The following is a 27,684-nucleotide window of genomic DNA, read 5'->3' as shown; positions in this document are numbered from 1 at the left end:
AAAAAAAAAAAAAAAAAAAAAAAAAAAAAAAAAAAAAAAAAAGGCCTGAACCAGAATGGTTGTCTTGGCTATAGAAAAGGGAGTGGCCTAGATCAAAACTTAACTTTACAATTAACTGAATATCAGTGAGGAATAGGTAGGAGTCAAGGATCATTCCAAATTTCCAAAAATTATATGGAAAAAATATTGGTACCATTAACAGAAATAATGAGGTCAAAAGGTCAAAAGCTCTTGATATCATCCCTTGCTCTCTCCTCCCTTGCTACAATTTTTGATGTCCTTCCTGCCAAGGCCAACCCTTCGATATTGTCTTTGATCCCATCTTCTGTATTCTCCTACAGATGATCCATTCAATCATTGACCCTCTCTCTAATCTTCATTTTGGAGGAAAGGCAATGAATTCAGTTTTGGATATGTTGAGTTTGAAGAATTGGATGGAAGAGCAGCTGAAAATGCAAGGATGAAAAAAAATTCAGAAGAAGACATAAACAGGATGATTTTGTTACCACCATGTTAAATTTAATATTTACTTCTTTAAACAATCTGTATATAACAGAAGTTCATGATTTCCCATACAATCTTCTATTTTATTTTTTGTATGTTTAAATGTTAACGCTTACTGATGACTGTGAAATTCAGAATTTTTAAGATGTAAATGTGGAACTTAGGAGAGATGTCAGGTTGAAAAACAAATCTAGGAACAATCTGCAGAGGGGAGAGTTGAAGTTGTGTGAGTAGAGGAGATTGCCAATGGAGAAACAACAGAGGGGAAGGTGACTACAGATAGAACTTTGGAGAATGTTTAAATTTAAAGGGTACGTAACAGAAGAAGATAAAGACAGAAAAGGCAGAAACTGTCACAATGAATGACCCAGTCATCCTCAGATTCAATACAAGTGCTAGGGGATCCTTGAGAAGCTTTACCCACAGCCAGCCTTACTATGAATTACCTTTGATGGTTAGTCCCATTAAGAGTGAGATGCCCTATCTTGCCCTGGAAAGAACCTTACTCTCCAGGAAATACCAACAAGATAAGCCTACAAGCTAAGCAAATGATCTGAGCCCCTAGCCAGAAACTCACATAAGAAAATTGGAGATGGGGGCAGCTAGGTGGTACAGTGGATAGAGTTCCAGCTTTGGAGTCAGGAGGACCTGAGTTCAAATCTAGCCTCAGATACTTAACATTTACTAGCTGTGTGACCCTGGGCAAGTCACTTAACCCTGACAGCCTCACCAAAAAGCAAAAAGGAAAAATTAGAGATGGACACCAAAGGACTAGAAAGGTGGAGGCTAATGGAAACATGAGAAATAGAACATTCACCTAATCCACACACTCAGTGCTGTGGCAGCACACAGGGGGAAAGGGGGAAAGCTAATATAGGCCCTTGAACAGATCAGGCACTAATTACCTCAAATTGAATAAACTCTGGTATAAGAATCCTGGGCATTCTTTTAAGGCTCTTTCATCCTTCCCCAAATTATATACATATACATACACACACTTGCACACATAAGCATGCACAAAAATATACACATGTATGTATATACATATAAATACATATATATTCATTCAATTTACTTCTCATTGACTGTGTTGAATATGAATTAAATTGCACTGCAATATCAAACTGCAGTTGGTCTGAATCACACTCAAGAATTGAGAAATTGAATAGCACTTAACAAGAAAAGCTTATCACTGAGGTTCAGACAAGCTCAGGTCCATGTAGCACCCAATGAGCTGCCTAAGGCAGTGATGGCAATAATATGGAATAATAAATGCTCTAGCCTCCTCTCCGGGGGTGACAGGGGGAAGAATGAGGGATGGCTTACAGTCCTCTCTCTTTCCATTGCACTCAGCTCCTTTGGTACAAGGCAGCAGCCCAATTTTTGAAGAAAAGAGGCTTTAGCCCAGAGAAAGATGGCAGCTTCACCTCTCCCGACCCACTAAAGGACCTCAGCTTTACTTTACTGAGAAAATTGAAACCATTCACCATAAGCTCCTTTTCCCATTCTCTTCATCTCAAAAGCTCCTGCTATCATCCCTTGCTCTCTCCTCCCTTGCCCCAATTTCTTATGTCTTTCTCGCCAAGGCCAACCCTTCTAGATTGTCTTTGATCCCATCTTCTGTATTGTCCTACAGATTACCCATTCAATCATTGACCCTCTTTCTAATCTTCAAACTCTTCATACCTACTGGTTCCTTCCCTACTGCCTATACCCTATAAATATGCCCAAGTCTCCCACACCATCCTCATTCCTCAAAACACCTTCAATAAGCCCTAACATCCCCTCAAGTTATTATCTTATATCTCTCCTCCCTTTCTCAATCAAACTCCTAGAAAAAGCTGTCTGTACTCAGTGCCTTCACTTCCTCTCATCTCACTTTCTTTTAAACTCTCAGCAGGGTGGCTTCCAGCCTCCTTATTCAAATGAAGCTGACCTCTCCAATGTTATCAGTGGTCTCTTTTTTTATTTAATATCTTATTTTCCCGCCAACTACATGTAAAAACAATTTTAACATTCTATTTTTCAAATACTGAGTTCCAAATTCTCTCCCTCCTTACCTCCCCTCCTCCTCTCATTGAGAAGGCAAGCAATATGATAAAAGTTATACATGTGAATCATGCAAAACATATTTCCATGTAAGTCATGCTTAAACATGAAAAGAAAACACAAATTAAAAAAAAATAAGAAAAACAAAGAAAGTACAGAAAAAGCGTGCTCTGATTTGCACTCAGACTCCATCAGTTCCCTCTCTGGAGATGGACAGTATCTTTCAACATAAGCCTTTCAGAATTGTCTTGGATCATTGTATTGTTGAGGAAAGCTAAGTTATTTTCAGTGGTCTCTTAAATGCCAAATCTGATGACCTTTTTTTCAATCTTCATCCTTCTTGACCTCTGTAGTATCCAACACTAATGATCACCTTCTCTCTGTAGATATTGTCTCCTCCCTAGATTTCCATGACACTGCTCTACCTTGGTTTTCCTATCTCTTCAATTGCTCCTCTTTCTCCTCTGCTATTTCTTCATCTATATCACACCCGCTAACCATGTTGAATACTCTTCTCTTTTTGCTCTGTGTTATTTTACTTGACGATCTCAACAGCTTCCCTTGGATTAAATTACCATCCCTATATAGATGATTCCCAACCAAAGTATTTCTCCTGAGCTTCAGTCATGCATCTCCGTTGCCTTTTGGACCTTTCAAACTATATGTTCCACAGACATCTCATACTTTCTGAAAGAGAACTCATTCTCTTTCCCCAGCACCCTCCTATCTACTGACCTTCCCTATCTCTATCAAAGACATAGAATTCTTCCATTCTTCCAATCCAGGATTGTAATTTTGGTATCATCTTGGACTCCTCACTCTCTCTCCCCCTACATATCCAATCAGTTGCCAGACTTTGCCATTTCTACCTCCACAAATATCTCCAACAAATGCTACCCTTCTCTCTCTAAACATAGCCACAGTTTTAGTTAAGTCTCACCTGGACAATCACAATAGCCTCCTAATTAAGTCTCTGCCCACTCAAATTTCACAAACTGCCAGAGCAATTTTCTTTAAGCACCATTTCATTGGCTTACTCCCTTACTCAACAAAGTCCAACAGCTCCCTACTACCTTTGAAAATCAACTATCAACTCATTTGTGTGACTTTTAAAGCCCCTCAGAACTTGGCTCCAACCTGTCTTTGCGACCTTGTTATGTACCACCCTTCTTCTAACACTCCATGATCTAACCAAACTGGACTTTTCTTTTTCCCACTCAGAGCTAATGTCTTGTCCCTGTTTCTTGCATTGGCTGTTTCCCATGAATGGAATGCACTCCCTTCTCACCTCCATTTCATTAGGGTCCCTCACTTCCTTTATGATTCAGTTCAAACACCACACAAAATCCACCCAACACCCAGTGTCCTCCCTCACAAGCTACCTTGTATCTGGCTGTCTTACATTTATTATGTGTTTATTCTGCACATTTTTATCCTGTGCGCATGTCATCTTCTTCAGTAGAATATAATTTTCTGAAGGGCAAGGGGTGTTTTATCTTTGTCATTGTATTCCACCACCTAGCACACAGTAGGTACTTAATATATGGTTGTTGATTGATTGAGAAGACCCACTCGCATCATCTCCTCAACGTCTATAACTCCCAGAAGGAGAAAGAACAAGCAAAGATAGTAGTAGAAAGCAGATCAGAGTGATAGGATTTGAAAATGGTATTGTGGACAACTGAATCAGAAAAGGCAGAATGGTGGCAGCAGTTGGAGAAGACAGTGGGGATGTAATAGACAAAGCATTGACCAGGGAATAAGAAAACATGAGTCGCAATTTATTAGCTGTGTAACCTCGGACAAGTCATTGTATATCTCTGAGCTTTGGTTTCCTCATCTGTAATGAAAATAATCCTTTTTCTTCCTGTTTCATGGAGTTATAGTGAGGTTCAAATGAAATGAATGTGAAATCACTTTCAACCAATTAATCAATCAATCAACAAGTATTTATCAAGCACTTACCATGTGCCAGTTACTGCACCAAGACTCTAGGATACACATACAAAGTTGAGACAGTTCTTATCCTCAAAAAGGTTTCATTCTAATAAGAGAGCACAATACATATAGGGGAGCGGTGGGCAGAGAAGGGAATTTTGGTTTGGGTAGTTACAAGGATTGTTAATGGAGCACAGTGCCTGGCATAGAGTAAGAGCTTAATAAATGCTTGTTGTCTCAGAGCCTTAGGGCGCAAAATTGTCAAGCCCTTTCCACTTAGCAATGGTGGCATTGATTTGATTATTATTCCCAGAGCAAGAGGGAAGGGAAGGAATAGGGAGCGGGATGACTGACTGGGAGGGGAGGAGAAAGACGGGGAGCAGTGAAAAGGGTTAGGCCCTGATCTCATGGTGGATGGAATATAAGGCATGGTCTGGACTTGGCTATATACATAGTGGGTTGGATTATAAAGTACAACTAGAAAAATAAAATCTTTTCATGAAGAACATCTATACTTATTTGGACATTTTTTTTCAGCCAAATTTCATATGATTTATCCAAGAGTCCATATGGTCATTTCTCAGATCCTCTGCACAGCAGTCACACCTACAGGTTATAGACACTTTTAAATAAAATATGACAATTTTCATCAATGATGACTTGGACATTTCATTGGAAAACTGAGGCAAATGTAAGTTTCAATTTAATTTCTATGCATGTGACTCTAGGTATTATACAGGAGAATTGCTTTCTGGAAATTCATAGAACCACAGAATGTCAGAGCTGGAAGGGACTTTTAAATATAGAATACAGATGATCAGAGCTGAACAGGATCTCAGAGAAAATCTAGTCCAACACTGGCATTTTATAGATTTGACAATTTTTATTGAAGCTAATAGACCTTCTGTCTACAGAGCACTCTGAGTATACCAAAGCCTCTGCTAAGAACCCCATTGTAGAATCAAGGTTCCTGAAACTCAAGGAGTGTCTGTCATGGTGGTCTAGAAAAATTTGAAAGCTAAGATTTCCAGCTAAGATAAATGAAATGTGTTAGTATAATGATGTCTCAGGAAATCAGGACATCTGGTGCAAAGCTGAGCCAAGTCAGAGAAACTGAGATCAAATCTCAGCTCTGTTATTACCAGTATGACCTTGGGCAAGGTGCTTAAATTCTTTCATCCTCATCTGAAAAGTGAGTATGTTGGATTAAGATTACTTTTTAAGGCTCCTTCCAGTTCTAATCTTATCATTTGATCATCCTATGGTTTTTGGAAGGAATCATGCTCCTTAGTAGCCACCTGGTCCTTCCTACTCATAAATCTGCTTCTGACAGAAGCACAGGATTCATCCTCCCTGTTTGGGTAAGGGACTCCTCTAAACATCCTACTTCTCCTCAGTTACTTGTTAGGGATCTGCCATATGGGTCAGGTCTGAACACACACTATGGAAAGTTGAGACAATTACCTTGGCTTTGTAAACTCAAGCCTTCAAGGATAACCAGACAGCACTCAATGTGCTGTTCCTAGGCTTTACATAGCAGCTCCTTGGAGTCAAATGGTTAACTTTTGCCCTGGAGGTCTTCAATCACAGACTGCATGACCACTTGTTGGAGAGCGAATTCCTGTACAAGAGAAATGGAACTGGGTACCCAATAAAGTTCCTTCTAATTCTAAAAGTCCATGAAGGCTGCTACTCCCAAGTCAGAGGCTGGGAATATTTAATCAATCAATCAACAATTTATTGAGTGTCCACTATGTGTCGAGCACTGTATTAGACACTTAGACACCTATACTAAATAAAATAATCTGGGCCTTCAAGAAGCTTACATCCTATTTAAGGAAAGAAGGAAGAGCATGAGAGAAGATCTCCAAGCACAGGAAGAATGCCCAGAGGCAGAAATAAGGAGGCTGTCCCCCTAGTAAACCTCAGGATCACAAGAGCCCCATTGAATCACCTCTGTCTCAAGCTCAGGCCAAGAGCAGCCCCAGGGAAGGCCAAAGACGAGTTCTCCACCCCAGGGCAAATGTAGGGCTTAAGCAATACTTAGCAGGTTGGGCCTGAGAGTTTGTGAAATGCAAGGTTTGGTCCTGCTATGCAGTCTACACTGACCAAACTCCCCAGATCACTGACCACAGTGATCTGCTGTAATTGTCTCAGACTCTTGAGATCGGTTTTATAGATTTTTGCCATGGCTGAGCTGCTCTTTTCCTGGGGCTGAGATTTTTTATTTAATCTTCTTGTAAAATTGGCTGAATCAGATGAGATCAGCACGCAGTGATTCAGATAATTCAGAGGGGCTATTGGGGGTCCCTGATCCCTAGCTCATAAAATCTAATAAAACTGAGGATTGGGGTGTCTTAGGTAATGGAACAATTCCAGGCCTGAACCATGCAGAGGTAGATTCTAGGTCATATCCATAGGGGCACTTGCATCATCAGCCAGGCAGGCATAGGCATTTACTCAGTCCTATGGTGCAGCTCTGTGCTACATAGATGAAGAAAGAGAAGAAGGGGTCCCTGTCCCCCATGAGCACACCTTCAACTTGAAGACACCCAACAGAGGCAGAGAAAACAACTCCCTTGTCCCAATCAATGCCAACAATATTCTCTAAGTCATTCTGCCTCTAAATCTTAGAAATTATCTTCAACCTTTCTTTCCCCCTTCTTGTCCCAAATTCAATCTCTACAGGTTTTTCTTTCAAAATGTTTATCAGCTCTGTCCTTCTCCACCTTTCCTAAAACTACCAACTAGGTCCTCATCACTCATACCTAGATTCTATATCAGCCTGCATGTGGGGTCCCCTGACTCCAATTTCTCATCATTCAATTCACCTTGCATGGCTATCAGGTTCATCTTCCTTAAATAACACTTTTCCTTTACAACGGTCCTCCTCTGGTCCCTCTTCACAGCACAGAGATGAATTTAGAGTCTCAAAGGCTCCAGGTCTAGCAAGCCCTGAAAAGTATTAAGGCTCTGTGCTTCTGTGTCTAGACATCAAATAAGTGTTTACTGTCTGAGGACCAGCCTGGCTGGGTGGAAAGCTTGGTGACCATCAAGTGACCAAGTATCTTGATTGCAGCAATTCACAAAAAAAGAAACCACCAAGTCAAATATGGGCTCCAATCTGTATAAACAGAGAGAGGAGATTCATATGGGTCCTTGAAGTGTTAAAGTAAGCAAACACCACTTTTATCATAAAAAACTCTTAGCAAGAAATTTTATTTTGGCAAGAGAAAGTACATTCTCCTCTGTTGTTCTGTATCTGGCTTTTAGCTCTCCCCCCAAAATGCTCAGATGTTCTTTCTTTGAACCGTTCCCCACCCTATAAAACTTACTTATAATCTTAGCCCATTCTACCCTACTCCACCCCAGCCCTGAGTTCACCTGGGGACCTACCCCAGCCATGAGTGAGACTACACTCCCAATTCCATTCCATTTCCTTCCCTCCTCTAACACATGCCAGTTTGGGTGTCATGGAATCAGACAGCTAGGGGTGGTGCAGTGAATACAATGCTGGGCCTAGGAACTAGGTCAAGAAGACCTGAGTTCAAATCCAGTCTCAGACACTTACTAGCTATGTGACCCTGAGCAAAGCACTTAGCCTCTGTTTGCCTCTATATCCTTAACTGCAAAATGAGGCTCATAATAGCACCTGCCTCCCAAAGGAAGGCACTGGCAGCTGAAGGAACCAAGAAAGTCACCTGGAAAAGGTGAGATTTGAGCTGCATCTTTAAAAAAAAAGCTGAGGAAACTAAAAGGGGACCATGAAGAGGCAGAGCATTTCAGTGATGAGGACAGTCAGTGCAAAGGCATGAGAGATGGCTAAGTAGAGAGCCATATTTAAGGAATACCTATTAGGCCAAAAGTCATTTTATAAAAAATTTAAATGTCAAATAGAGAAGTAAATATATTTGATCTTGGAGGTAGTGGGGTGCCACTGGAGCTCATTGAGCAGGCACGCTTTTAGAAAAATTCCCTTGGCAGCTGAGTGAAGGATAGATTGGACTGGGGGCAGATTTGAGGCAAGGAGACCAGTTGGAAGGCTATTATTGTAATAGGTGAGAGATGAAGGCCTGAATGAGGTGGTAGCTATCCAAGAAAAGAGAAGAGAATATACATACATACATACATACATACATACATACATACATATGTATATGATTTGTGGGGCTGGGTGACTGAGAAGATGGCAGTGCCTTTAACAATAATCTGGAAGTTTGAAAGAGGGAAGAGTTTGGAGTGAAAGATAATGTGTTCTGTTTTGAATTTAAATGCCCATAGCACATCTGGTTTGAGTTCTCTAAAAGACAGTCGGTGATGTGTGACAGTAATTCAGGACAGAGATTTGGGCTGAATTTATAGACCTGGGAATTATTTGCATAGAGATTATCATTGAACCCAAGTGAGCTGATGAAGTCACCAAGTAAGATAGTGTAGAGTGAAAAGAGAAGAGGGACCAAGACAGAGTCTTGGGAAACCACCATTGGTTAGTGAGTGTTACCTGGATAAAGATCTAGGAAAGGAGACTGAGTAATCAGACAAACTTGGAGAGAACTAGGAGAAAGTAGTGTCACCAAAACCTAGCAAGAAGAGATTATCAAGGAGCAAAAGTTGATTGACAGTGGTCAGAGGCTGCAAAGAGGTCAAGAGGATGAAGACTGAGAAAAGGCCATTAGACTTAGCAATTAAGAAATCACTGGTAACTTTGGAGAGAGCAGTGAGGCCAGAAGCCAGACTGATGAAGGTTTAAGAGACAGAGGAGAGGAAGAGGAGGCACTAAGTATAGATGGCTTTCTCCAGTTTAGCCACAAATGGGAGAAAAGATACAAGACGATAGCTAGCAGACAAAATAGACTCAGAGAGAGAAAGTAACTCACTCAAGAATGCACATCCCATAAGGAGCAGAGCTAGGAATAGAACCCATGTTTCCAGAGTCCTCACCTATGCTCTTCCCCCCTACATCCACACTTACTACAACACATTGCTTCCTGGGGTACAGGTTGGCCCAGGTGGAAAGCAGAGCCCCAGAGTTCTAAGGTACTCTGCTCTAATAGTTAACAGAAACTAGGGTCAGCACTGATAGGTAGAGGACACAGGAGAACAAAGAATAATAAACACTCCTGGGTACAAAATGGTCTTAGGCAGCTAGCCCTACCCAATTTGGCCAATTTCACCACAGCCATGAACTCAAAAAGACTAAGAGAACAAAGGCTGAGATCTCTGGCCACTGGGGTATAGACATGGGATCATTTCTGGAATCCCTCTCTTCCAGCCTCCATTCTGCCTTCTTCATGGTCCTCTGCAGTGGCCATCTCTAGTCATCCTGATCTATATCTTGTCACTGGACCCAGATGGCTCCAGAGGAGAAAGTGAGGCTAGTGACTTTGCACAGCCCTCCCTCACTTAAATCCAATTCATTGTATGTCATGGCATCACCTCCCTGATGTCATGGTCCTCTTCTAGAAAGGACAAACAATAACAACAACAACTTTCCCTACATTTAGGAATATGAACTCACTTGATTTCCCCCTCCCACCCTTTCACTTTGTAATAAATTGTCAGGCAACGATGAAAGGAAGAGCAGGACAATGTGGTAAATGTAGCAGAAAGAAATTTGAATTGTAATGAAGAGAGCTAATCAGGGAAAGAATGGGCCATGCAGCAAGCACTAATGAGTTTCTAAATAAATTCCAAAGGTTAATATTATTCCATTGAGCTACTAGAGAGAGAATCCTAATGGAGAAGGAAGGCCTAGCTCAGTGTCCTGGACCACAGGTCTGGCAAGACTACCCCACACTGTCTGTCACTCCTTGGTTATTTCCTTTCCATATTCACTGATGACACTCCAATACAAGCCCAGGCTAAAGTTAAGGTCTTCTGGCCTCCCCCCTTTCCTCCCTCTAACCTATACTTGGGTATCATAACCGGTGGTCCCCTATTGCCTATAAAATAAAGTTCAACGTCCTCTGTATTGAAGGCCCTTCACAACCCAGGATCACCCTACCTTTCTAAGCTTATCTCATATTGTATACCTCTACACACACTGTGCTCCATGCTAACTTTATCTCCCCAGTATTCACTGTACTCCTTTGCTTCAGTGCCTGGAATGCCCTCCCTCTTTCCCCCTCTGTCCCTTTTGTATTCCTACCTATCTTTTAAAGCCCAACCCTAAATGCCACCTCCTCCATTAAGCCTTCCCCATTCCTTCTAGTTGGCAACAATCTTCCCCCTAAGCCTTTTGTTTGAAGCTCTTTAATGCACTAATCATATAATGTTATATATTTATAAGCATATAGTAGTATAGTGGTCACATACACACACACATAGTAGTATAGTTAGAAGTTTTGGTTCCACCTCCCAACTAGATTGTGAGCTCCATGACAACTGTAATTGTATTTTATCTAAACTTTGTATCTCTTTCAGTGCCTTATATCGTGTTAGCATACAGTAAGTATCAGAATAGGGTTCTACCCCCTTAACAGTATTACCCCACTAACATTTCCTACTACTAAAGGGTAGTGATCCTCTGAGCAAGACACAGCACTTGGAACACTCAGGATCTCTCTATGCAAAGGACCTGGAGAAGTGACTGTTGTCATCTTCCCCTCGAAGGAAGGCTGAAATCTCGCCCAAGTTTCCAAAGTGTTCCAGTATAAGTTATACTCTGAGTAAATATTGGAGAGATTTGCTCAGCTAAAATATTTAGAGAGCTAAGCAGCTCCCAGAGTAGCAAGATCTGGTCCTCAGTGTCTCCATCTATAAAATAATGAGGTTGAACTAGATGACCAGTGAGGTTCCTTAGAGCTGTGTCCTATGGGCTTAGATTCCAATGTTTGTTTAAATACCTGCTCCAAACAGGATCTTGCTCATGTATTTCTGTGACTATCTTCGAGGCCTGTAGTGCACTCTTTTTAGTAACCTCTGTGGTAGCAGTTTTGGAAGGTACATTTGATTTTTTGGAAATGGCTAAAGTCATTCAGAGACAAATCTGGAAAATAAGTGGGAAAGGGGTAGTTGTGTGTATCTGTGAGAATGATCACACTAAAGGATACAATTTTAGGTCAAAAGTGAGGTGTAATTCTCAAGTAATGAGACTGGTCTTGTATAGTTCATCAACTGGCTCTGAAGGAAATTCCCAAAGGATAGTTCCAAATACCCTGGAACCATAACAGAATCACTGAAATGTTCGCAGCCTTCCAAGGTAACTTTTTAAAGGAAAGAAGCCTTCATTTGGCTAGATGAAATCTGGTGATCATGTCTTAAATATATGAGATCCCACTGAGTTTACTCTTGGCTAGTCAAAAAAAAAAGGTATCTGGTTGGGAAAATCAAAATGTCCCCACCTTATGGGCTTTCTTCAAACTATGTGTCTCCCAGGCATATGTCAAAATCAAGCAAGATTCATTGAAGGCTATAACAGATAACTTCATTCAATGATCCTCTAATTGTTCATTTCAAGGAAGTCATAAAACAGGTGGACACATTTACCAAAGCTACTTTAGCCACCTTCATGGAACTTATCCATCACAGAGCCTAAAGGGAAGGAAGGGGAAGAAAACAAGTATGCATTGAGTGTCTACAATGTGCCAGGCACTGTGCTAATTACTTAATAAATATTACTTCAAAATAATCTGGGAGGTAGTTTTTTTTTTACAGTTGAGGAAACTGAGGCAGACCAAGGTTAAGTGACTTTCCCAGAGTCATACAGTTAATACACCTCTGAAGCTGGATTTTAACTAAAGACTTCCAGACTCTTTAGGCCCAATGATCTATCTCCTGTGTCACCTAACTGCCTCTAAAATGAGAAGGGGTTCTCTGTAGAGAATAAAATCCTTCAGATACTCCCTTCTCAGAGTGATATTTCCTGGATGATATCAAGCCCTGGAACACTGCAGAATCTCCTAAATGAAATCCATCATCACTCAAAAAATTTTGGCACCAAAGAACCTGAGTGGATGAAGCATTGTCCATTGTCCAGACTACAGTGTTGGATGTAAAGTTGGATGGACAGTCCCTAAAGCCGGTCCATCAGTACAAATATCTTAGACAGATACTGCAGGTGGATGACAAGCAGTACCCAGAATTGAACAGGAAGAAGAGAGCTGGCTGGATTGCCTCTGGAAAACTGTACCATGCTTTGAATACCCTGAGCTTCTCTTTGAAACAAAGGCCTATCTTTTTAATATCAATATTCTTCCAAGGATGCTGCTTGGCTGCACAGCACAGACTGTCACATTCTCCAAATAACTAAAAATTGTAGTTCACTCAAAAGGCAATGCTGAGGTATATGGTGGGTATAAATAGGAAACATCATTGACCAAAGAAGGAAAATGAAGAAGAAGCCTGTATGGTGAGGAAAAGAGCAAGAGGGAGGAAGAACTGATGGGTGGTTGGATGGCATTCATGAAAAGTCAAGAGAGATTGATGTAAGGCTCCAGCATGCTAGGTGGCCCCTCTGGAGGGGAATAAGGGCAGAATAGAGACAAGTGTTCCAAATCCATGTTCTTACCACTGCCACCCACTTGTAGGTTTGTTGATACACATACACATAATAAAGGCAGGGATTTGGAACAAGGATTGAAGGGAACAGTGGCTCACTGGGCTTCTTTCTGGGAGTTTTGTTCCTTGCCCTCCTCCCTCCTAATCATTCACATGAGACCCAAAGAATTGACAGCTAAGGCTACTCAGACTCACATAACTCTTCTGAGGCAGATGGCACCACCCTCACCATGACATCCATTTTCTGCCCAGGAAGATCCCCTTAAGAAAATTAAACAGAAGTTACAGAGGGGTTTAAGACAGAGACCCTGCCCCAGGTGAACAGTAGGACAAAAGCATATTTAATGCCAATGGACACTCCTAAGCTGATAGTTTTGTGTTCCAAAACAGTCATGCCCCAAGGGCTAAAGATTCTCCCTCCAGAAGAAAAAAGCCACCATAGCCAAAGCTCTAAGAACAGACTCTCCTTATAAAAGGAGAAAAGCAGCAAGCTACCAACTTGTGTTCTCTCTTTTTTTTTAAAACATAGTCTGACCCTGAGAGTATTAAGGGACTATTTCACTGCCTAAAAAAGCTTAAGTTCAAACCTTTGGTGTCTAAGCTAAAAGAGATGGTGGAGCCCATTAACCATTCTTCTTCTAAGGCAGATTTCTTCCCTCAGCTGAGGACTCTTGCTGAAAGTGTAAAAACCCAAGTCACACCTTGCCAGCTCATGGCACACATGATGCCAACCATGACATCAACAGGGTCCTGGCCAACAATGACCACGAGGACAGGCCTACCTGGCCAAGAATATATTCTACTCAAAAACAGAGGGGAGAAGGGCCATTGGGAACTCTAGAATCACATCACCAGATCATTCAATCAGAGATTTAGAGCCAAAATAGACCTTGGAAGACATCAAGTGCCACTGTTGGTTTTCTAGATGAGGAAATTCAGGTACAAACTCATAATTTTCCCAAGTTGATGTACCTCAAGTTTAAGTAGGATTTGAATCCAGGTTCTCCTGGCTCCAAGCTTAGTGCTCTGTGTACCACCCTGCAGCACCAGTTATATGAGTTGTTCCTCCACACATGCATTCCTGGTCACATGTTCCCTACTTGTGCACCCCTCAATGTGTGCACTCTGGCCATATGCCTAACCTGTGATTTGTCCCTGCAACCATGTACACTGGCCATATGTATTCAACACATATATATTCCTGCATATGTTTCCTAAGTAGGCCAATTCTTCCTTCCAATGGTGTATGGATTTATGGGAAAGTGAGCCCAGAGTTTAGGGGGGAAATGCTATAATACTACTTTTTTAGTATACTAATTAATTGAATGCCTTTGCTTTGAACTGATTGTGTCCTCTGACTATTAAAAGTAAACACATTCTTGGGTGGAGGGGCCTTACAAGCTATAGTTTTGAGTGGATACAGACAAAGTACTCTGAATCTAGGGTAGTTTTGGGGGGACCCATGTGTAAGAAAAACCCAAAACACTATAATTTATAATCACATATACTTTGAGGTTATATTTAGTGATAAAGAGAATAGGTGGGTTATAGCTTTGGTTTCTTTAAATCCTTTTAAATCAAGGAGTTTAATGTATTTTCGTGAGAGAAAAAAAAATTGCCCCAGGGGGATATACAGTCTTCAAATGTTGTAATTAAACATAACTTTGAGGCCATTAAAATCTGGAGTGTAGGAGTCTTACTGACACTGGATGAAAATAACTCTATCCTAATGCATTATTTTGATTTATAATATTACAAGTTTTTAATCAGACAACATTTTGTGAAAAAAAAAAAATGTTGAGCCCAGATTAGGATTTAGCAAGTAAAACAGCTGAGTAGGAGTGTGAACAGGAGGGACAGAATTTAAATAAGGTTTTATCCAAAGCTAAACCTAAAGATGGGAGCTCCTTGACTCTAACAAGCTGTGACGTCTAACCAAGGCCCAAAGGAAGAAGCTGAAGTTAGTGTCTAGTAACAACCCAGCAGAAGAGGTCATTTAGCCTGGTTTAAAGGAAAGAGCCCTGGCCTGGGAGCCGGGACACCTGGGATCTTCTGACCTCCATTCCCTGTTTGACTCTGGGCAATAGTCATTGACATTTTAGCATCCCAAGGTACGCAAAGCATTTTATACGCCTCATTTCATTTGAGCCTTACAATAACCCTGGGAGATAAGTAGTAGAGGTATTACTATCCCTATTTTGCAGACAAGTAAACTAAGACACAGGGAGGTTATACGATTTGCTCACTGTCAAACAGCTAATAAATGCTATAGGCAGTATTGGAACCCAGGTCCAGCACTCTAACCACTCTCCATTAGCCTCTCTGAGCCTCAGTTTACCTATCTATAAAATGAGGGTGTTGGATTACATGATCTGATATTCCTTCCCGCTCTAAGAGTCTATGACTCTCACTTCTGCTCTCTAGGCCTCAGTTTCCCTATCCTTAAAGCGAGGAGAATGAACTGGACAATCTCTGAGGTCTCTTCCGTGCGCTGACATTCTATGGGTATAAGAATCTGTAACTATGTAATCAACTCCTCATTCCCCTTTTTGAAGTCCCTGAGGATGCCAACCTCATGTCTGAGAAAGGGGCGAAGGGAAGGAGTAGGGTTAGCAGGGAAGGAGTAAGTAGTAGGACATCCATAACCCAAATTGTCAAAGACAAGGTGTAACCAAGAAGTTGTTTTCTGCTCAAAGGCAAAATCTGACGGACAGCCCCTAGAGCTGGTCCATCAGGACACATATCTTAGACAGACACTGCAGGTGAATGACAAGCAGGACCCAGAATTGAAGAGGAGGAAGACAGCTGGCTGGATTGCCTCTGGGAAACTGTGCCATGCTTTGAATACCCTGAGCTTCTCTCTGAAACAGAGGCCTATCTTTTTAATATCAATATTCTTCCAACGATGCTGCTTGGCTGCACAGCACAGAATGTCACATTCTCCAAATAATTAAAGTTGTAGTTCACCCAAAAGGCAATACTGAGGTGCATGGTGGGTATGAATAGGAAGCATCATATGACCAAAGAATCCTTGCAACATTTCCTTAATTGTCAGTGCAAGCAGAGGATAGATGATGGTGTCTCAGTCTTTATTCTGAGGCAAGCCTCAAAGCTGTGTATCTAGTCACCAAAAGTGACCTAGCAACAAGAATTTTTGAGCCTTAAAACATTTGCATTTTTGTTCCTATCTCTCTTCAATTTGATTAAAGTCAAATTCACTAAACCTTTATTAAGCATCTATTATGGTAGTAGGCATTGAGGGGCAATGAAGAATTTAGATTACATATGTGTATATACGCTTGTGTATTTTAAATATATATTTTATATAAAATATATGAGTTTATATAGGATATATAATATTCTATAGACATCATATAAACTATAGAATGCAAGATCCTTGAGAATAGAAATTGTTTCAATTTTGTCTTCCATCACCAATGACTACCATTGTGCCTGGCACTTGGAGGTACATAATTAATGTTTGTTGACTAAATGCTTATTGATATATGGTAGCTGCTCTCAGAGAGTTACCATCTAGTAGGGGGTTATGACACGAAAGTAATTATAATTCATAATAGAATCTGATGAGTGCATCAGACAGGTGCAATAGAAGGTTCCCAGAATTGAGGGATGCTAAGAAGTTAGATTTTTCACAACTGGGGAATCAGGAAAGGCTTCCTGTAGGAAGTTACAATTCAGCTTTAAAGAGTGGGTAAAAATTTAACATTTTGCTGGAAAAGTCTTAGTTAAGTGTGGCAGCAGAAAGAATGCTATACCTGGAATCAGGACGCTTGAGTTCAAATGCAGCCTCAGATACTTACTAGCTATGTGACCCTAGGCAAGTCACATAACCTCTGTCTGCCTATTTCGTCCTCTGTAAAATGGAGATAATAAGAGCACCTACCCCCCAGAGTTGTTAGGAGTCTCAAAGGAGATATTTGTAAAGCATTTAGTACAATGCCTAGAATAATAATTTGTGTGTGTTATGTGGATTATGTGTATTACTTATTCATAGGCACTTAATACATGCTTATTTCATTTCATTCCATTTTTGCTTCAGTAAAACAAAAAAAAATTTATAGTCAAAAAGCAAGAGTCACAGTAGAACCTTGTATCACCCAAATCAGTGATGGCAAACTCAAATAGAAATGGGACCACTAGATCAAAAATAAGGATCCCTGGAAGCATATTGATTTAGAAAAACACATTATCCATGCTCTATTGTACTTTTATTTATTTTGGTAAATATTTCCCACTTATATTTTAATCTGACTTGGGTAGTACTCAGGCTGTAATTTGGCCAAAGGGCCTGGTGTTTGATACCTCTGCTCTAAATCAATTGTGTGATAGTAAAGATACAGTCCACTGTGCAGCATCAGTTGCAAAGACTTGCCAATACCCTCATCGAGGATGCTCTCCTCCAAGACTGCTGTCCAATAACACATCTCTCAGGAATATTCCAAAATTAGGCAAGGCTCCTTGAGTGAATTGAAATAACTCTCTCTCATGACCTTCTGTTTATTAATATCAAGAGAGGCATAAAATATGGCGACTTGCTTACCACTGCAGAGAAAGTGTAGAGTCCAAACTGAAGAGGGACATCTTATCAATGGTGAGGTCCTGCACAGATATTCCTGTTTGTAAATAGCATTGTACTGATTGTGTTAAACCTTGTAACCTAACAGAGAATCCTAAGTGAGATTCATAATCACTCAAAAGAGTTTGACCTAACTACACAGAAAAAAAATGAAGTGGATGAAGAATGTTTGTATTGACCAAGTTTACTATATAGTTAGATGAACAATCTATTCACAAATAACTAAATAAATTAACATATGATCAGGTAAATATAGAAACAGATGAATGAATGAACAAGTATATAAATGAATAAGTAATGAATACATAATACATGCACACTTGGAACAGACCCTGCAGGTGGATAATGAGCTAAAACTACAACTGAACTGTCTAGAAGAAAGCATTGGATTACCTTTGGGAAACTGCCAGGTTCTTTTGCTTCTCCCTGGAACAAAGGTCCATTGTTTCAATGCAAATATTCTTCCTGAGATGTTGTGTAGCAGCAAATCATGAAAAGCTAGTTTCCAAAGAATTAAAGTTGACGATTGACTAAAGGCAATGAAGAGACACATGCTAGGTGTGAGCAGGCTATAAAACATTGTAATTAAGGAATTACACAGTACTATAGTAGTTGTGTGAAAGATATCATTAAAGAAATAAATGATCAGAAAAAGAAAATGGCCTGGTCATGCAGTGAGAACAAGAGATAACTGATAGACAGCGCTTCTGCTTCATTAGCATCTTTATGTTGAGGCAACTTGAGGAAGGCTCCCAGCATGTCTGATGGAAAACTTAAGGGAGAAAAGCAATCAAAGAAAGAGGAAAAGGACCTATATTTACAAAAACATTTGTAGCAGCTATTTTTAATAGCAACGAACTGGAAACTCAGAGGGTAACCATCAATTGGGGAATGGCAAAACAAATTATGGTATATGTGAATGCAATGGTACACTATTATGTAATAAGAAATGATGAAAGGGATGTTTTCAGAGAAAGCTGAGAAGACTTCTATGGACTGATACAGAGTGAACAGAGCAGAACGAGTAAAACAATTTGTACAAAAACAACAACACTGTAAAGCAAACAACTTCAAAAACCATAAGAACTTAGACTAATGCTATGATCAACTATCATCCCAGAGGATTGATGATGAAGTCATCATCCTTCCAGACAAAAAGGTGATGGACTCAGGGTACAGATTGAGATATACATTTCTTTTCTTTTCTGTGTTGTGGTGGGGATAGAGAGGAAAATTCATTTTTGTGAATTAAAAAAATATATTTTTAAAAAATAAAAACTTACATGAGAGGACCTGAATAAGAATCACACAAGAAGGGGCAGCTAGGTGGTGCAGTGGATAGAGCTCCAGCCTTGGAGTCAGGAGGACCTGAGTTCAAATCTGACCTCAGACACATGACACTTACTAGCTGTGTGACCCTGGGCAAGTCACTTAACCCCAACTGCCTCACTAAAGAGGCAAAAAAAAAATCGCTCAAGAGGTCTTGAAATCTGCACTGCTGGAAGGGAATAAATACCCATACTAATGAAATCATAAATGCACTGAGGTATTAGAGGAATTTGACAGGGGAAGAGAAGGACCCAGAGAACAGTGTGACCACAGGCTCAGAGGTGGGAAAGTGATGATGATCCCCTTCGTGTGTGAAGCACTTATATGTTACAAAGCCTTTTTATAGCAATTTTCCCACTATAGCTCTGTAAGGGAGGCAGAGGGGAGACCATTATCCCCATTTTACAGAAGAGAAGAATGAGTCACTAAGAAATGGGTTGCATAAGGATGCTGCCTCTTTATCATGTCTGATATATTCTCAACAATCAGAAAGAATCAAATCAGTGATTATCTTTCAATACTCTTGGAAATGACCTGATTCCATCTATATTTGTTGTTGAATTCTTATGCAATCAATCCCAATTTTTCCCCTTCAGAAAGAGCCAAGGATCTAAAGTCAGAGCATCTTCAAATCCACATTCTGCTGTCTTTTCTGTGTGACTATGGGAAAGTCACTTCCCCTCTCCAGGTTTCACCTTCCTCGTCTGTAAAATGAGGGGGCTCAACTAACTGATCACCAATCTATCTATAATTCCTTTGATTTAAGGATTCTTTAACATTAAAAGAAAGTTCAATATGATAGCCATTAACTACACGATCCTTTTTCAGTGGCTTCTGGCCTACTTTTCCAACTCCCACTAGTATAGGCATGTTGGGTCCCCAGAGGGTGGCTGACTACTACAACTGATTTCAGATTTTAGGGGTAACCCTGAGGGCCTGGGGTTTCTAGGAGTATTATTCCTAAGACCCCATCCAGTACTTTTCCTCACTATACTCTTTTAATCTCTTATTACTCTCTTATTCCCACCTTTGGAAATAAGTTTATTTGGCTTCTCAATTATCAATGAACTGGAAAAACTCTATTAGCTTTTAGAAAGGGATTTATTAAGAAGGTTCAGCATGAACAAGTAGTCACAAAACAGTGTCCAAACCAGAGTGCACTCTCCCCTTATACACATAAAGACCCTGGTGAAAGATTGAACAAACTAAAAGTAAAATGAGGATTATGAGTCTCAGAGAATATATGTGGCCACCTGACTCCTAGCCCTAGAAGTCTTTCATGGACTCCTCAGGTAGGTCTCTGCTGGGCTTGATTGATCTGTGCCTTTCTAGAGTCCACAGGCAGGATTTTTCTCTATTGCAAGGAGTCAAGATCCCTGAAACTGCTGATGTCCTCAGGAAACTGTCTTTCGACTTCTGTCTTCATGTCTTCATCTCTATTGTTGGCCACTATCACTCCAGTGGACTCTGTGGTCCACTCTCTGGTGGACTTACAGTACCAGTGAGACCTCTGATGGCTTTCATGGGCAATCATCTCTCACAATATTCATCCGCCTGAGATCCAGAAAGAAGAAACACAAAAGACATTGAAGTGGCATGTGCTCACAGACGCATGGCAAGCAGATGGAAGACAGTGCAGCCACCACTGCCAGCTTCCAAATAGCAGCTCACCACCAGTGGAGGGGTGAGGTGGGGAGGGAGAGCAAAAAACAATTAATGTATAGATAGATGGATGGATAGATAGATAACTAAATAAACAAAAGAGCTGATGGATGGTCATCACTCCTTTTGTATGCACATTCAGTTCTAGCTTAGCAACTAAAGAGTCACCAGTCACACAGGTTTCTCAATTAAAGAGAAGTCTCTTTTTCACTATATGAGGTCAGACCTTTAGTCACTGTTGACCAAAAGGTGTTTGGACTGAAACCAGGCAGAGAATATCGATATATTCTCTGTAAAATTCATCATGAAGAGTAAATCTAAGCATGTTCAAAGGGACCCTTATTGGCCAGTCCCCCCATTACACTTAAAAAAAACTATATTTTTTTTCCTAATACCTTTCCTCACTCTGCTCTCTTATTCTCTTCCTACCTTTGCTATGAGTTTATTTGGCTTCAAATACTTTAGAAAACAAGAAGTTTTTAGGACAAACTCCTGGAGGCAGGGGAGAAATAGGATATAGATTTCTCTGTTTCTCCACGTGGGGCAAATTCTATCCTTGGAATGGGAAAGTTCTAGGACCCCAGCTAATCTGCATGCCTCTTTACTGGGGAAGTAAAAGAGAGAGTTGAGTTTGTGCTGATACCCCTCAGAAGGCAAAGTAGGCAATTCTCTTTCCAGCAGTGCCAGGGAAATGTAATGTAAATGTCTGCATGTTGAACTGTGAAAGGTCAGAAGACCACGGCATATAAACCCCGCACTGCCCTGACCTGACAGGTACCATGGTTCTGCCTTATAATGAACTGAAATATGGCTCCCTATAACTTATTACCTGTCAGAGCAAGAAGGGCTTTTAAATGTCATCTAATGCAACCCCTCCTATAGAAAACACATACACACACACACACACACACACACACACACATACACACACCCTCCAAACTCTTAGTGCCAGAGAAGGGAAAAGACCTCCAAATCTCCAACTCCAGAGGATGCCCTGACCTCTCCCCCTGTTCTCTTCCTTGCACTGACTTTTGGCTTACAGATAAACCAGAGCCACTTGGGCCCTATTTGTGGCTAACTTCCATTCTCAAGGCCTTCCGTTGAAAAACTACAGCCCACCTCTCTTGCTGATTGATCAGGAAGTATACAGGGTCACTGTTTCCCCCTCTCCTTTGTACTGCCATTGTCTAATGTGTATGTATTTTCCCTTTCCATAAGATTGTATCTTGTTATTGAGACATCATCTTATTTCAATATTCAACCCACTGGTTTTAGTTCATTTCCCTGGAGCAAGTTTCCTGATGGATCAAAATGACAGTTTTGGATTAGATACCTGAATGAATGAATGGCAAAGTATTTGTTAGATGACCTCTTCGGTTCTTTCTAGGCCCAGATCTAATGATCTTATATAGTGCAGTTTATCAATCTCCCTTTTAACATGTGACATCTAGAACTGGACACCACACTTTAGCAATAAACAGTTTCAAGAAGGATTTAGATCAATTCACAGATGATCGATTCAAAATGAGTTAATAAAGGCAGTTTGCAACATTTAGAACACAACCCTTACATGCCAAGGTCACACACAGAATCCACAAGGCTGACATCAAATGACATCTCTGGTCCTGGGAGACAACTTATTAGGGCAACAAGACGGCGTAGTGGATAGGGGTGGCTGAAGTAGGAGCCAAGAAGACCCAAGTTCCAAATCTGCCTCAGAAACTTATTAGTTATGTGACCCTGAGCAAAACACAACCTCTTTCAGCCTCAGTTTCTTTTTCCATAAGATGGGGACAATAATAGTACCTATTTCATAGCATCATTATAAGGATCAATTCAGACAACACATGTAAAATGTTTGGCAGAACTTAAAGGTAGCTATTATTGTGATTACCTCTATTTATGAGTGATGGAGTACAGGAGAGACGGCACTAATTAGAAATGGAAAGGGCAGTTTGCCCAGCTCATCCTAATTCTTTGGATGCCTCTCCATGACCCTGGCCTGTTCACCTATTTCTAATGGCTGCTTCTGTAGTCTCAAGTCAAGGAAGGAAAGGAAGCATTCCTTTTAAAGATCATGCTTAGCTGTGGTTTAGGAATAGGTGCCTTGGGTCCAAAAGAAATATTTAAATGGGAAAATTATTCATTTAATTCTTTAATACTTAAAAAATTAAAATTGTTTTGAAAAAAAGTCATTCAATCAAGCATGTTTTGTAATCATAAAATTCCCAACAGGGCAAATTTCAATGCATTTCCTCTCTGCTTCATAAACCTGCTGCCAGTAAATTTGTTTCAAAGATAGGGTGCATTAATACCGCTTCACAATATTAAACCATAGAATCCATTTCCTACAAAATGCCAGTTTCATTTTCCTCTGCTCTTGCTCAGCACCTTTAAACCCCCAATTACACATCAGGACATCAAAAAATGAATTCTGCCTGTCTTCCCTCATTAGCCCCCTTCCAGAAGCCTCCCTGAGTATTAACTTTGCCCATTACATTATCAGTCATTATTGACACCAAGGCTCTGGACAATGGTCTCAAAGAGCACTATTTTTGTAAGGTTCTATAATGATAAAGGTCACATTTTGGTGAAGACCATTTGTCCAGTCCTACACTGAGTGACCCTCTGCTCTAAGAAAGCATTTCTGAGGAAGCTCTCCTGAGGCTCTGACACCTAAAACAGTGAACTATCACACAGTATTTATAAGCTATTGCACTCAAGAGGCAGACTTCTGTCCACAGACCAACTAGTATAACACATGGACATATGGAGAGATATCTGGATAAGTTAGAGACTGCTCATGTTTTGATTAGTTTGGGAAATATTTCTAGCAAAAAGGGTTGACATCCTTCCAAGTCTAAGGTTTGGAATCCAGAAAACAGTCCCAGTGTATGATGAGTATTTTGTCTAATTTGGACTTAGGAGATACAGTCATAGATTGTGAAAGTTGGAAGGAACCTCAAAGATCATCTAATCTAGCTTCTGAGAGAGACAGAAAGAGAAAGGGAGTGGGGGGAGAGGGAGAGAAAAGGTGGAAGAAGAGGTAAAAGAGAGGAGGGGGAGGCTAAAGCAAAGTCAGATGGCAGCCCAATCTCAAAGACTCACATATAGGCAGGGGGTCTTAAAGACCACCTTATTCGATCCACTTTATTTTCCAGAGGCCAAAACTGAGGCCTAGAAAGGTGAAGTTACTAGCCCATAGATATTAAGAAGCAGAGACAAGATTCAAAATGTGATTTGCTGACTCCAAATCCACATCTCTCTCTACTTTATACCATGTTGCCTTTTCTATGATTGACTAATGAACTAAACAAATCTGAGTACTGAGGCTGAGGCCATATATACCTGAACCATACCTCTCCCTTCCCATGACCTTCCTCCCCAGCCTGGTCAGCTGACCCCAATTCTGGTCAGTCATTCTGCCCCAGCCCATCTAACTAGAAAGCCTGAAGAAGGTGGCCCAGTACAACTTCACTTATCAGTGGTACTTGGCAGGACTGTTGTCATCTGGGTCATCACAAATACAGATGCCTTTGAAGGGGATTCCCTGCGATGATTATTGCCCCAAAATGGTGAATAGAGTTACTTACCATAGGGACGGTCCTCTTCCTGAGCAAGCCTTAAGTGAGAAGCAAAACTCCAGTTCTATGGAATACCACCTTAACAGAAAGGCCACCTTAATAGAATACCATCTTAACAGAAATACTGGCTGCTTGAATGGTGACTTAGCAGGAATCCTGGTCTTGTTGGAAACCATCTAAATGAAAACACCGGCTCTAAACAGTACCACTGGTACCACAGTAGTGTCAACCCTATGGAATATCATCATAACAGGAATCCTAATTGTGTGGAATGCCATCTTAATAGATATACCAGATTTGTTGGATAACATCATATCAGGAATCCCAATTGCATGGGATATTGTCTTTAGAGAAATACCAACTCTGTGGAATAGCATCTTAGTGGGAATCTCTGCTCAAGCAAATCCCATCATGCTTGAAATGCCAAATCAATGGAATAACATCCCAACAGAAGTTCTGGCTCTGTGGGACAGCGTCTCAACAGAAATCCCAGCTATATCGAATAGCATACTAAAAGGAAGTATGATTCTATGGAATAACATCTTAACAGGGATCCCAGCTATGTGGAACAACATCTTAATAGGAATAGCAAGTCTATACCGTGACTTTGCAATGAAAATGACCTGTCCGTAGCGCACATCCTCATTAGAATTCAGTTTTGTGGATGGCTACCATTTCTACCTTAATGGGAATTCCAACTCTGAGGAAGACCATATGAATTGAGATTCTGCTTCAAGGAATGGAGGTGCCCATATTATTCCACAGTTTCAAGTCAGCCTGAAGCCCAGAAAGTGTCAACAAGTCTAAGTAACTTTCAGCCATTAAAGCAGCCTTTAAGCCAATATATTTCCTTTGTGCTCTTGTCTCCCTTGCCCTCCAAGCGTCTCTTTTCCACCGGTGTTCCTGTTCTCCTCCACCTCCCGGCAACTCTTGGGATAGGAATCCTATCCCTAGAGCCTCGGCAGCTAAACAGGGGAAGAGCAAGGTACACTTAAGACAGACTTCCTGTGCTACCAAACCTCCAAGTCTCTGTGTCTTTGAGGCTGTTTCCCCATCTGTAAAATGAAGGAGTTTGGCTGAGATTAACTCTAAAGTCTACTAATTCCAGGGACTTCAGGGAGGCACAAAATACCAAGCACAGAAGTAGTTCTATTATAGACAGGTCCCTTCACAACTAAAGAAGGACAGAGAAAATACAGGAGGGTTCGCTATGGGGATAGCCTGACATGGTTCTGAGATCAATGGATAGAGCAGGTATTATTGGAGCCAAAGGGTATACCCTTTTTTCATAGTTACTCTGAAGTCCATACCTCACTGTTGGCAGTCAGATTTCTGTCTGTTGGTCAGATCAAGGGAAAGAGTTATTTAGTGATGCCCTTCTGTGGGATAGTTTGAGGGAGCCCTAAAATCCTACTATTACTCACTCATTGGTTTAGGGTACCGACCTAAAATTTCAAATTGTTTGTGGGGGGTAAAGAGTTAAAGGAGGAAGACACTGAACATATCCCACTGTGTCTCCCTGATATGAAATTGTGAGACATTTAGAAAAATAGACTACTCCCAAATGACAGAGGAGAAAACCAAGGCTCAGGAAGGGAATGTGACTTGCCCAAGGTCACATAGATATCAATGCTAGAGTCAGGATTTGACCCCAGGTGTCCTGATAATGAGCCCAGAACTAATGATACATTGGTGGGGGGAGGGGTCTTCCTAGCACCCCCAGATTGTACCATATCAGCAGCTGGCAGCTACCATGCCTAATTCATCAGGGCAGCCCTGCTGGACACATTAGTGGTGGCTAAAGGTCTTAATAAGGCCAAGGCTATGAACCTCTTATGTGGACCAGAGAGCTTCAGTCTATTTCATGGCCACAGCCATCAACTGACTGCTCCTTCGTCCAGCCATCTTGCATCATCACACACCTTTGATAACAGAGGGCACTGGGTGAAAGACCGTGGATGATTCATTCAAACTCATCCCCACCACTGGAGACACAACTCCACATGAATGTCCTATTGATGCGTCAAAAGCATCCTCTTTACATACTAAGACCAGACCTGTCTGACTTTGCTCTTCAAAGCAATTCAGACTTTGATTATCTGGGACTTCTATTCTGCTGTAGTGATTCTACCAATCTGTTTTCTTTTCAAGACCCATGGATTCATTTTATATGATGGCTGTTGGCAGGAAATCTGTCCCTGCTGATGTTGATGATAAAACAATAAATTTTTAAAAATTATAAGACTGTCTCATTCCTAGAGCCCTAATGAAACAAATCAGAGACAGTGATTGGGGTCACACAGTGGGGTCTGCAATTGTTTTTCTTCCTTCTTGGAAAAATTACTAGTCAAAGGAATGTTAACAAGGCCCCTCTGGCTTTTTTGATTAGATAGTCTGTATTTTAATTCCCAATCATGCCTATTTGAAGGGGTGGGGGGAGGGGAGAAGCTTGTGTCTATTGAGACATACTACTCTGATAAGAATCGTGGGATGGAGGTGATCCTCAGTTGTCAGAAGCAATGCCAGCAGATAACAACCTCTGGAAAGGCCTACCAAAGTTGAAAGGCTTCTAGTATGAGCCCAAAAATAGGCTGTATGCTTGTTGTATGTGAGTAGGTGCAGGTAAATTTAGAAAGATTAATCACAAAGTTGATCCTATGGTGACAAGTTTGAGTGACCATGACAACTCTCCAAGACTATCTTCTAAGAAGTAGAAGAATTACAGTCTGCATCAGCAAAGGGAATACTCACATCAATAAAGTCACAGTTATTTGAAGTCTTAAAAAATAACATGCATTATTGATGATATTCATTACTACCTCTTCTGAGAGTTTTGCTTCAGTCCTAATAATTCACTTACAATTGGCTAGACTTCTTCTATCTTTCCCCTTAGCAGAAAGAGCACTCGACTTAGAGTCAGGAGAAATCTGGATTCAAATCCTCCTTCCAATGCTTCATAATTCTCTGCCCATACCCAAATCATATAACTTCCATGAGCTTTGATTTCCTCATGTATAAAATAAGGTTGTTGTAAGGCTCAAGTGAGATAACATATGTAAAACATTTCACAAACTTTAAAAAGACATATAAATGTCAGTTTCTAATGCTATGATAAAAATAAATATTACTGTTATTATCCATTTAAGAAAGATAGGTTTTCCTCCTTAGCCCTCCCTCCTAACTTAGTCTCCTGGCCCCAAACCCCTCTGGATACCTGTAAAAAAAGATGGCTCTAAACAAATTCTAAAGCAGAACACACAAAAAGAAGAGTAAAACACATTTCCAGCCCAAGACAACCTGGATGGTTGATGAGAAAGGAGAGGAGAGCAGTTTGGCGTGGGCGTGCAGGCTGCAGTGACCCTGGAGCAGGCCTCAGAGGACTGAATCACAGGCAGCTGTGGCGGTTTCCAGACTTCTCAACCCACAAACGCCAAAGACAACTTAGAAGGTCAGTGGGAAAAGTCTGTGACTGTGGTGAAAGAGAAGCTAGGTCTCAGTTGCAAGTTCTGAGTGTGCCCTCGG

This window comes from Vombatus ursinus, unplaced genomic scaffold, assembly GCF_900497805.2.
Source record: "Vombatus ursinus unplaced genomic scaffold, bare-nosed wombat genome assembly UNPS02014785.1, whole genome shotgun sequence".
Taxonomy (NCBI): Eukaryota; Metazoa; Chordata; class Mammalia; order Diprotodontia; family Vombatidae; genus Vombatus; species Vombatus ursinus.
The sequence above is the reverse complement of the archived record's forward strand: the minus strand, read 5'-3'. Positions refer to the sequence as shown.